Raw genomic sequence first — 11853 nt, forward strand, 5'->3', positions numbered from 1 at the left:
ATTGCAAACATTACTAAAATGTGACAAAGAAACACAAAATGCGCACATGCTGTTGGAGAAATGTCCTGATAGACTTGCTAAATATAGGGTTGCCACAAACCTTCAATTTGTAAAAATGCAGTATTTGGCTGGGCACAATGGCTCATGCTTGTAATCCCAGCATTTTGGGAAGCTGAGGCAAGTGGATCACTTGAGGCCAAGAGTTCGAGATCACCCTGGGCAACATGGCAAAAAACCGTACCTACTAAAAATACAAAAAATTGGCGGGATGTGGTGATACACACCTGTAATCCCAGCTACTCAGGAGGCTGAGGCAGAAGAATCACTTGAACCTGGGAAGTAGAGGCTGCAGTGAGCTAAGATCACTCCACTGCACTCCAGCCTGAGCAACAGAGCGAGACTCCATCTCAAAAAACAAAAAAATAATAAAGAAAATAATAAAAGAAGATGTCCAAGCACACGGGGCCCCATTTTATAACAAAACCAGTCCCTGCTTATCTGCGGTTTCACTTTCTGCAGTTTCAGTTACCTGAGGTCTGAAAAATATTTTTTTAAATGAAGTATTCGCAAAGCCTAATAAAGCAGAGCAATAAAATGAGATATGCCTGAGTTTTAAATTTTGTTTTTCCTTTTTAATTTTTTAATTTTAATTTTAATTTTTTGATTTTTTTTTATTAAAACAAATTTTTTTTGATACAGAGTCTTGCTCTATTGCCCAGGTTGGAGTGCAGGGCACCATCTCAGCTCACTGCAACCTTCACCTCCCAGGTTCAAGCGATTCTCCTGCCTCAGTCTCCCCAGTAGCTGGGATTACAGGCACACACCACCACACCTGGCTAATTTTTGTATTTTTAGTAGAGACGGGTTTCACCGTGTTGGCCAAGCTGGTCTCAAGCTCCTGATCTCAGGTGATCTGCCTGCCTCAGCCTCCCAAAGTGCTAGGATTACAAGCGTGAGCCACTGCGCCCATCCTTAATTTTTAATTATACTTTTCTATTTCACAATCGAGTCCCAAGATGTGCCTGTGTTTTTTAAGGTGTTCTACATCTACATTTATACATGAGATTGGTTCATAGTTTTTCTGCTGTATGATGTAAAATTTTGGCTTTATGAAACACTGGGATGTTTATCCTTTGGAATATGAGTATGATTGATTGCCTGAATGTTTGAAAGAAGTTGCTCATTAACCTATCTAGTTTCAGCTTTTGTCCTTGAGTATATCTTTTGGCAGCTTTTATTCATGATTATTTATCTGTTTAGATTTTTGAGTCCCAATTGGTAATTTATATTTCCTCAAATATTATCTATTTCATTCAGGTTTTATATTGTGTTAGTATTGGGTTGGGCAAGGTATTCCCTTGTAATTCTCATTTCCTCTGTACTGATGGCTATAAACCCTTTCTCATTCCTGATGTGTATATTTATGTCATTTCTTTTTTTGTTTGTTTTGTTAGCTAGTGGTTTATCAAATTTGTTGCCTGCTTCTTGCCAAAGAACCAGATCTTAGAGTTATTCATCAACTATATTGTCTTACTTTTTTGTTTTGTTTTGTTTTGTTTTTTTTGAGATGGAGTTTCCCTCTTGTCACCTAGGCTGGAGTGCAATGGCACAATCTCGGCTCGCAGCAACGTCCACCTCCTGGGTTCAAGTGATTCTCCTGCTTCAGCCTCCCAAGTAGTTGGGATTACAGTTGCCTGCAACCGTGCCTGACTAATTTTTGTATTTTTAGTACAGACAGGGTTTCACCATGTTGGCAAGACTGGTCTCAAACTCCTGACCTCGTGATCCTCCCACCTCGGCCTCCGAAAGTGCTGGGATTACAGGCATGAGCCACCGCGCCTGGCCCCCAAAATTTTTTTTAGAGAGACAGGCTGTCTCTTTCCCTGTCGCCCAGGCTGGAGTGCAGTGATGTGATCATAGCTGACTATAACCTCCAGTTCCTGGGCTCAAGTGATCTTCCTGCCTCAGCTTCTGAGTAGCTGGAACTATAGGCATGCGCCACCATGGCTGGCTAGTTTTGTTGTCGTTGTTGTAGAGACAAGGTCTTGCTATGTTACCTGGGCCAGTCTTGAACTACTGGCCTCAAATGATCCTCCTCCCTTAGCCTCCCAAAGCATTGGGATTACATGCATGAGCCACCACACCTGGCCAATTATATTGTTTTTCTGGTTTTGAAATAATTCTGTTTGCTTTTATCCTTAATCTTTTCCTTTTGCTTTCTTTAGATTTTGCCTTACTGTGACATTTTCCCCTTTTAATTTCCTGCATTGTCTGCTTTTATTTTTAAAATAATGAACTTTTATTCTCACTAAGCAATAAAAGTGTTTACGGCCATGCATTTTCTTGTGAAAACTACTTTGGCTGCATTATATAAATAGTGTTTCATGAGTTATTTTTAGAATAGTCTATAGTTCTGTTTTAAGCTTTGTATTAAAGTATGATACACATACAGAAAAGCAAACATATCAAAATACGTACAGTTTGGTGAATATTCACAAATTCAACACCCAGATTGAGAAACAGAACATCACCAGTACCAATCATATAATTTGCAGGACCCAGTGCAAAATGAAAATGCTCAGCCCTTTATTCAAATATTATTAACAACTTTGGGTGGGGCACAGTGGCTCAGGCCTGTAATCCCAGCACTTTGGGAGGCCAAGCACCTGAGGTCAGGAGTTTGAGACCAGCCTGGCCAACATGGTGAAACTCCATCTCTACTAAAAATACAAAAATTAGGCCGGGCATGGTGGCTCACGCCTGTAATCCCAGCACTTCGGGAGGCTGAGGCAGGCGGATCACGAGGTCAGGAGTTCGAGACCAGCCTGGCCAACATTGTGAAACCCCTGTCTCTACTAAAAATACAAAAAAATTAGCCAGGCGTGGTGGCAGGCGCCTGTAGTCCCAGCTTCTTGGGAGACTGAGGCAGGAGAATGGCGTAAACCCGGGAGGCGACGGAGCTTGCTGTGAGCTGAGATCGCACCACTGCACTCCAGCCTGGGCGACAGAATGAGACTCCATCTCAAAAAAAAAAAAAAAAAAAAAAAACACACAAAAATTAGCCTGGCATGGTGGTGCACACAGCACCTAACAGGTAGGTACATAACTCTGATATTAGAACTGAAGAGAAAAAAAGGCCTGAGAAAAACAAAAAGTATCCTAATTTTGGAAGAACAATATCAGAGAAAATAATTTTTACTTACCCTGTATATTTTAGTGTGATATTTCCTGTTCTGGAGTAATAACTATGGACAACCTTATATGTGAGGCAAAAAAGTAGTGAGTAGAACTGAGAGCCCGTTCAAAGAAAAGCAAAAAACACAGCAATGGATGATCTTAACATACTTTCACATTCTAGACCATGTGATGACACTGCTACCACCTATTCTTCTCCTGGTGCCCCCTGTTCCATTGCAGGTATGTTCGCTGGCCATGGGCTATGGTAGAAGGAGTCACACATAGTCTCTCATTAGCCTTGGGGATAATCTGCTAAATGAAGGGTAAGAGTTATGTACCTACCTGTAGTCCCAGCTAGTTGTGAGGCTGAGGCGTGAGAATTGCTTGAACCCGGGAGGTGGAGGGTGCAGTGAGCTGGGATCCCACCATTGCACTCCACCCTGGGCAACAGGGCAAGACTCCATCTCAAAAGAAAAAAAAAAATCTGTAATCCAGTTTTGGTTTGTCACTGATTAAAGAATTGTTTAGGCCGGGCGCGGTGACTCACACCTGTAATCTCAGCACTTTGGGAGGCCGAGGTGGGCGGATCACGAGGTCAGGAGATTGGGACCATCCTGGCGAACACTGTGAAAGCCCGTCTCTACTAAAAATACAAAAAAATTAGCCAGGTGTGGTGGCATGCGCCTGTAGTCCTAGCTACTCGGGAGGCTGAGGCAGGAGAATGGCGTGAACAGTGAGCCGAGATCGCGCCACTGCACTCCAGCCTGGGCCACTGAACAAGACTCCCTCTCAAAAAAAAAAAAAAAAAAAAAAAAAAGGTTGTTTAAAAGAACTTTAAAATTTCTCCAAGAGGTTGACTTCATCAGGCTAAGGACCAAGTTCCTGGTTTCAGGGGTGGAGCTATTCTTTGAATGAGTGGGTCTTTACTCATAGAATATACAATATGGGTAAGAAACTAGCAAGCTTTATTTTCTCCTCCTGATCTTCTGATACTTAATGAGGAAGAAAAGAGCCAGTGAGAATAGTTAAGGGTAACAGGTTTTTCCTCTCCAGGCAAAGTATAATAGCACACACTGACTGTGGACACAGGGACTGAAGTTGTCTTGTCAGCTGTGAATTCTCAAGGAAACTGGGAAGAAATTGGCTCCTTCTTTATCAAGTCAAGGGAGGCACAGCACTTCTGTCATGGATCTGTTGCCTCACTGTCCTGGAGAAGCAGCCAGGGGGTCCTTTCTATTTATGGGTACAGTTGGGTGCAGTCCTGACATTGAGAATAGTTGGATATTCAGAGGATAGAGATAAGTAACCCAAACAAGTAGTCCATCCATCCTTAAAAAAAATATTGCTACAGAGTGAGACTCCATCTCAAAAAAAAAAAAGAATATGTTGCTAAAAACCAATCATACTTTTCCACTTCAAACCTAACATTGGAGCCTAAATTCAAACTACTTTATTATAATCAACTTATATGAGCCTTATATTTAAGACCTGTAGTTCAAATTTGATGACCAAAGATAGAAAATCTTTTTCAAAGTGTTATTTGCTTGAGGTGGAAGGCCTGTCATTTTGTTTGTTTCTTTAAAACAAGTAATAATTTTGTTTATTCAAAAACAGATCAGGCCAGGCACAGTGGCTTACCCCTGTAATCCCAATATTTTGGAAGGCTAAGGTGGGAGGATCATTTGGGCCCAGGAGTTCGAGACCAGCCTGAGCAACATGGTGAGACCTCATCTCTAAAAATTTTTAAAAATGAGCTTGGCATGGTGGCATGCACCTGTGATCCCAGCTATTCAGAAGGCTGGGGGAAGATCACTTGAGCCCAGGATGTCGAGGCTGCAGTCAGCCGTGTTTGTGCCACTGCACTTCAGCCTGGGTGACAGAGTGAGACCCTGTGTCAAAAAAATAAAAATAAAAAATAAAATAGACCATAAAAAGCTTATAACACAGAATTCAAAAGGCATAAAAAAGTCCACAGTGAAAAGTAAGTCTTCCTCTCACTCCTAACTCCCACCTATTCCCCAGAGGCAACCCCAGGTTTCTTGTATATCCTATCAGAAATAATCTATGTAAATATATATAATCCTTCAAATGTTTTTATAAGAAAGTATACTATATTATGCATACTGTTCTGCTTCCTTATTTTTCACTTAATATTTACTGGAGATTGTTTCATATTAATGCATATAGAACTGTCTCATTCTTTTTTGTTTGTTTGTTTTTGAGACAGAGTCTCGCTCTGTCACCCAGGCTGGAGTGCAGGGGTGCGATCTCGGCTCACTGCAAGCTCCACCTCCCGGGTTCACACCATTCTCCTGCCTCAGCCTCCCGAGTAGCTGGGACTACAGGTGCTCGCCACCACACCTGGCTAATTTTTTGTATTTTTAGTAGAGAGGGGGTTTCACCGTGTTAGCCACGATGGAAGCTGCCTCATTCTTTTGAAAGGCTGCATAATATTCATTGTCTGGATGATGAGCCATACTTTTTTAAAAAAGGTTTTTCTTTTTTTAACAGCTTTTTTAAAGGTAAATTTACACACCATAAAATTCACCTACTGCAAGTATACAGTTCAGTGATTTTTAGTGAATTCATAGTTATGCAGCCATCACCACAATGAAGTTTTAGAACACTGCTCTCACCCCAGTTTTCTTCTTCCCATAATTTATCTTTTAATCACTTAATCAAACTGTTTTTCCTTTCCAGTAATTTGTTTTAACCTTTCCTGAGGTTGTGATTCTTTGTTTTGTAACACTGGGTAGGTTTTGGAGTGGCAGAGATGCGTCAGGAGAGCACCTCGAACCTCATACAGTGCTGGTACTCTCTATTCAACAATAACTATCGTTCTTTTCATTCAGTTGAAAAAATTGCTGTGAATTTACAGATTGAGGTATAGCATATCCTGAACATTCTGCCAGGGAGCTGTTTGCTCTCCCTCTTTCTTTCGCTCTGCATACTATGATAATGAAAATGAGTAGAGTTTTAAAGATGATAGACAGGTTGGAGAAGATGGATGAGCATCTATCTGCTCTCTCCTTCCAGAAGATGGCTGATTGTGATAACCATTAGCTAAGTTACAGTGGTTACAGACTGCTCTGGGAGACGTGAGACGCAGAGGCAAGTGACCTCCCCAAATTTGCTAGCACCCCATCTTGGACAGGCGCTTACCCTTCATTTAGCAGATTATCCCCAAGGCTAATGAGAGACTATGTGTGACTCCTTCTACCATGGCCCATGGCCAGCGAACATACCTGCAATGGAACAGGGGGCACCAGGAGGAGAATAGGTGGTAGCGGTGTCATCACATGGTCTAGAATGTGAAAGTATGTTAAGATCATCCATTGCTGTGGTTTTTGCTTTTCTTTGAATGGGCTCTCAGTTCTACTCACTACTTTTTTGCCTCACATATAAGGTTGTCCATAGTTAGTACTCCAGAACAGGAAATATCACACTAAAATATACAGGGTAAGTAAAAATTATTTTCTCTGATATTATTCTTCCAAAATTAGGATACTTTTTGTTTTTCTCAGGCCTTTTTTTCTCTTCAGTTCTAATATCAGAGTTATGTACCTACCTGTTAGGGACATAACTATAGCTGCATGGTGGTGCGTGCCTATAGTTATTCCCTAATGTTCATCTACAGCCTTCTTTATGTTTTATTTTCTTCTTTCTTTCTTTTTTTTTTTTATTTTTTTTATTTTTTTTGAGATGGAGTCTCGCTCTGTCGCCCAGGCTGGAGTGCTGTGGCCGGATCTCAGCTCACTGCAAGCTCCGCCTCCTGGGTTTTACGCTATTCTCCTGCCTCAGCCTCCCGAGTAGCTAGGACTACAGGCGACCGCCACCTCGCCCGGCTAATTTTTTGTATTTTTTAGTAGAGACGGGGTTTCACCGTGTTAGCCAGGATGGTCTCGATCTCCTGACCTCGTGATCCACCCGTCTCGGCCTCCCAAAGTGCTGGGATTACAGGCTTGAGCCACCGCGCCCGGCCTTTTCTTCTTTCTTTCTATTTATTTATTTGAGATGGAGTCTCACATTGTTGCCCAGGCTGGAGTGCAGTGGCATGATCTGGACTCTGCAACCTCCGCCTCCCAGGTTCAAGTGATTCTCCTGCCTCAGCCTCTGGAGTAGCTGGAATTACAGGCGCTTGCCACCACGCCCAGCTAATTTTTCGTATTTTGGTAGAGATGGGGTTTCCCCATGTTGGCCAGGCTGGTCTCGAACTCCTGACCTCGTGATCCACCCATCTCAGCCTCCCCAAGTGCTGGGATTACAGGCGTGAGCCGCTGTGCCCGGCCCCTTTATTTTTATTTTTTAAAAGTATGGAAGGCTTCATGAATTTACATGTCATCCTTGCACAGGGGCCATGCTAATCTTCTCTATATCATTCCAATTTTTACTGTATGTGCTGCTGAGGTGAGCACATTTTTACCTTCCAAATGAGTAATTCTCCAATCCAAATTTAAGTAGATGAATCCTGTTCTCTTCTATCTCAACAGGAAAGAGAGGAGAGCAGATTGCATGATCAAAACAGGGCCCTAGGGGAGAATGGAGGAAGGGCTTACGTGCTTTCCCTGGTCCTGGCTCCTAGCAGTGGTATCAGACACACCCAGGTTGTTCAGGGGAAAAATGTATCTGCACAAGGAAGTCACTGCCTGGTCAACCTGGGTTCTCCCTGAGGTGATGCTTCCCTCCTGCTGGGAAGCACTCTTGTGACTCAACTTGCAGAGAGGAGATGACTGTCTAGCTAACACATCTATGCGCTCAGAAATTTAAACTTAGGGGCCAGAAAAAAGAGGAGCCAGGGGAAATCTCTGTGGAAGGTTGAAATGTCAATGGGCCATTGGATACAGATGCCCTTGCTAGAGCTGCCTTGTGAAGGGAGGCCTCTGGGTGTCTTTCCATGAACTCATATCTGAGAAGAGCCTGACCACTGTTTCCCAGGGGCCTGTATGTCTGTGATGTGACTTTTCTGCAGTTTCCCCTTCTCTTGAAGATCAAACTCTAACACCAGTGAATGTATGGGGGTGTGGAGAGCCAGAACAGAGACTGGATTTCCCTTTCAGAAGGACTTCCTTGTCCCTGGGCCAGCCTGGGCTAGGCCAGCGACCCTGAACTCTCAAGGCTGGGATGTCTGTGCCTTAGTTTCCTATTGCTGTTGCAAAAAAACCACCACAAATTTGTGGTTTAAAACAACAAAAAATTATTACAGTTCTGGAGGTCCGAAAGCGGAAATGAGTTGCACTGGATTAAAGTCAAGGTGTTAGCTGGGCATAGGAGCACATCCCTATAGTCCTAGCTACTTGGGAAGCTGAGACAGGAGTTATCACTGGAGCCCAGGAGTTGGAGTCCGGCCTGGGCAACATACTGACATGTCCCATCTCTTAAAAAAAAAAGTCAAGGTGTTGGTTCCTTCTGGAGGCTCTGAGGGGAGGATCTGTTTCATTGCCTTTTTCAGTTCCTACTGGCCTCCTCTATTCCTTAGCTTGTGGCCCCTTCCTCTGTCTTCAAGGCACATCACTCCAACCTCTGCTGTGTCACTGAACAATTGTCTCGTTGTCTCCTACTGCCTCCTTCTTATACAGCCATCATGATTACATTGGTCCCACCCAAATGATTCAGGATAGTCTCCCCATCTCAAGAGGCTTAATCAACATCTGCAAAGTCCCTTTTGCCATATAAAGTAAGATTCAGCTGGGTGCAGTAGCTCATGCTTGTAATCCCAGCACTTTGGGAGGCTGAGATGGAAGGATCCCTTGAAGACCAGGAGCTTGAGATCAGCCTGGGCATCGTAGTGAGACCCTGTCTCTACAAAAGCTTTTTAAAGAAATTAGTTGGAGGCTGGACACAGTGGCTTACACCTGTAATCCCAGCACTTTGGGAGACTGAGGCAGGTGGATCACTTGAGGCCAGGAGTTTGAGACCAGCCTGGCGAACGTGGCGAAAACCCATCTCTATTAAAAATACAAAAATTAGTCAGGTGTGGTGGCGGGTGCCTGTAGTTCCAGCTACTCCAGAGGCTGAGGCAGGAGAACCGCTTGAACCTGGGAGGTGGAGGTTGTAGTGAGCCGAGATCATGCCACTGCACTCCAGCCTGGGCAACAGAGCAAGACTCTGTCTTAAAAACAAACAAACAAAGAAAAAATTAGCTGGGCATGTTGGTGTGCACCTATAGTCCCAGCTTCTTAGGTGGCTGAGGCAGGAGGATTGCTTGAGCCTGTGAGGTCAAGGCTGCAGTGAGCTATGATCATGCCACTGCACTCCAGCCTGGGTTATAGAGCAAGAAGACACTGTCTCTAATCAAAAATAAAAATAAAATAAGATTCACAGCTTCTGGGGATTAGAATATGGACATATTTGGTGGGGGCATTTTTCAGCCTACGACACCTCACACCCAAGAGCAACCTACCCAGCAGCTTCCCACACAGTGCTGAGGCCGGGAAGAGCCTGGGGGCAGCATGATTTTTCCCATGATTTATCTAAACAGCTCTCCATTAGGCTGTTTTCAAACTTTTGCTATTAGGAGCAATGCTGCTCATATATCCTTAGGATACACTATTTGAAGAAGAATTGCCAAATAAAAGGATATATGCACTTTAAATCTATTTTTGGCTGGGTGCAGTGGCTCACATCTATAATCCCAGCACTTTGGGAGACTGAGACGGGAGAATCAATTGAGCCCAGGAGGTTTTGAGATCAGCTTGACCAACATGGTGAAACGCCGTCTCTACCTAATATACAATGACAACAAAAAAAAAATTAGCAGAGCGTGGTGGCACGTGCTGGTAGTCCCAGCTACTCAGGAGGCTGAGATGGTAGGATGGTTTGAGCACAGGAGGCAGAGTTTGCAGTGAGCCCAGATCACGCCATTACACTGCAGCCTGGGAGACAGAGCCTGACCCTGTCTCAAACAAAACAATCATTTTCCTGGTCAGGCACTGTGGCTCAAACCTGTGATCCCAGCGCTTTGGGAAGCTGAGGCAGGAGGATAGCTTGAGCCCAGGAGTTCGAGACCAAATACAAAAATTAGCTGGGTGTGATGGCAAATGCCTGTAATCCCATCTACTTGGGAGGCTGAGGCAGGAGAATCGCTTGAACCTGGGAGGGGAGGTTGCAGTGAGTGGGGATTGCGCCACTGCACTCCAGCCTGGGCAACAGAGTGAGATTCCGTCTCAAAAAAAAAAAAGAAAGAAAGAAAGAAAGAAATTTTAAAAATTAGCTGGGTGTGGTTGTTTGCGTCTATAGTCCCAGCCACTCAGGAAGATGAGATGGGGAAATCATTTAAACTTGGGAGGTTGAGGCTTCAGGGAGCTGTGATCGCACCAGTGCACCCCAACCTGGGCAATAGACTGTCTCAAAACAAAACAAAACAAAACAAAAACCTATTTTCCTGCATCTCTGCCAACATTATCAACTTTTTAAATATTTACCAATTTTATAGGTGAAAAATGGGATTTCAGTATAGTAGGTTTTTTCTTTTCTTTTTTTTTTTTTTTGAGACGGAGTCTCACTCTGTCGCCCAGGCTGGAGTGCAGTGGCGCGATCTCAGCTCACTGCAAGCTCTGCCTCCTGGGTTCACAGCATTCTCCTGCCTCAGCCTCTCGAGTAGCTGGGACTACAGGTGACTGCCACCACGCCCAGCTAATTTTTTTGTATTTTTAGTAGAGACATCGTTTTACCATGTTAGCCAGGATGGTCTTGATCTCCTGACCTAGTGATCTGCCAGCCTCAGCCTCCCAAAGTGCTGGGATTACAGGCATGAGCCACTGCGCCCAGCCCAGTATAGGTTTTTTAAACTTTGAAAATCTTTTTGAAATAATTTTGGTATTGTTTTAATATTAATTTATCTTATTATAAGTGAGGTTATACATTTTTTCATAAGTTGAAACTGCCATTTCTCTATCTTTTCTGTGATTTATTGGTCCCTCATGCAACACTGTATCTGAAGGCATAGTCAACAGTGGTAGGCCGGGCGCAGTGGCTCACACCTGTAATCCCAACACTTTGAGAGGTCGAGGCTGGCAGATCACTTGAGGCCAGGAGTTTGAGACCGGTCTGGCCAACACGGCAAAACCTCGTCTCTACTGAAAATACAAAAATTAGCCGGGCATGGTGGTGCACGCCTGTAGTTCCAGCTACTCGGGAGGTTGAGGCATGATAATCACTTGAACCCAGGAGGCAAATGTTGCAGTGAGCAGAGATTGCACCACTGCACCCCAGCCTGTCTCAAATAAAAATAAACAGTGGCAATCGGGCGAAAAAGTAGTGTCATAGGATTAAAATAAAATAAAATAAAATAAAACAAAGTAAAGCTCCTCTGAAGGGTACAGAATTCAGGGGCAGGAGAAGAGAGGAGTTATGGTAGGAATAAGACCCCATGAATAAGACCCCTTGTTACCAGGCTGGATTTCAATAACTCTGAGTCCTCTGGAGTTTTGCTGGGATAAATATGGCCACAGTTGAGCAAGTCTGGGGGCCAGGAGAGGTAATCAAGGCAGAGTCAATCCTCAAGAACAATATCAGAGCCCACTTCTTAGACTTGGGTCCAAGGGCAGGGCAGCAATGGGGCTTCTATCCCAAGTTCTTGGACAGGAATTTGGCATTTATCCCATAAGTTTGGCATTTATTCCAAAATTTCTTGTCTAAGAACTTGGGATAGAAGCTATCGATAGCAGCCGGGCGTGG

General features: G+C 43.8%; 1 non-coding gene across 1 annotated transcript; it reads right to left on the bottom strand.

The window, feature by feature from the left end:
* Positions 1 to 7484: 7484 nt before the first annotated feature.
* On the bottom strand, positions 7485 to 7592 carry LOC119624543 (U6 spliceosomal RNA). The gene has a single exon (XR_005240709.1). It is a non-coding gene; the product is annotated as a U6 spliceosomal RNA (small nuclear RNA).
* Between the last annotated feature and the right edge of the window lie 4261 nt (positions 7593 to 11853).

Source organism: Chlorocebus sabaeus, chromosome 1, assembly GCF_047675955.1.
Source record: "Chlorocebus sabaeus isolate Y175 chromosome 1, mChlSab1.0.hap1, whole genome shotgun sequence".
In the NCBI taxonomy this organism is placed as follows: domain Eukaryota; kingdom Metazoa; phylum Chordata; class Mammalia; order Primates; family Cercopithecidae; genus Chlorocebus; species Chlorocebus sabaeus.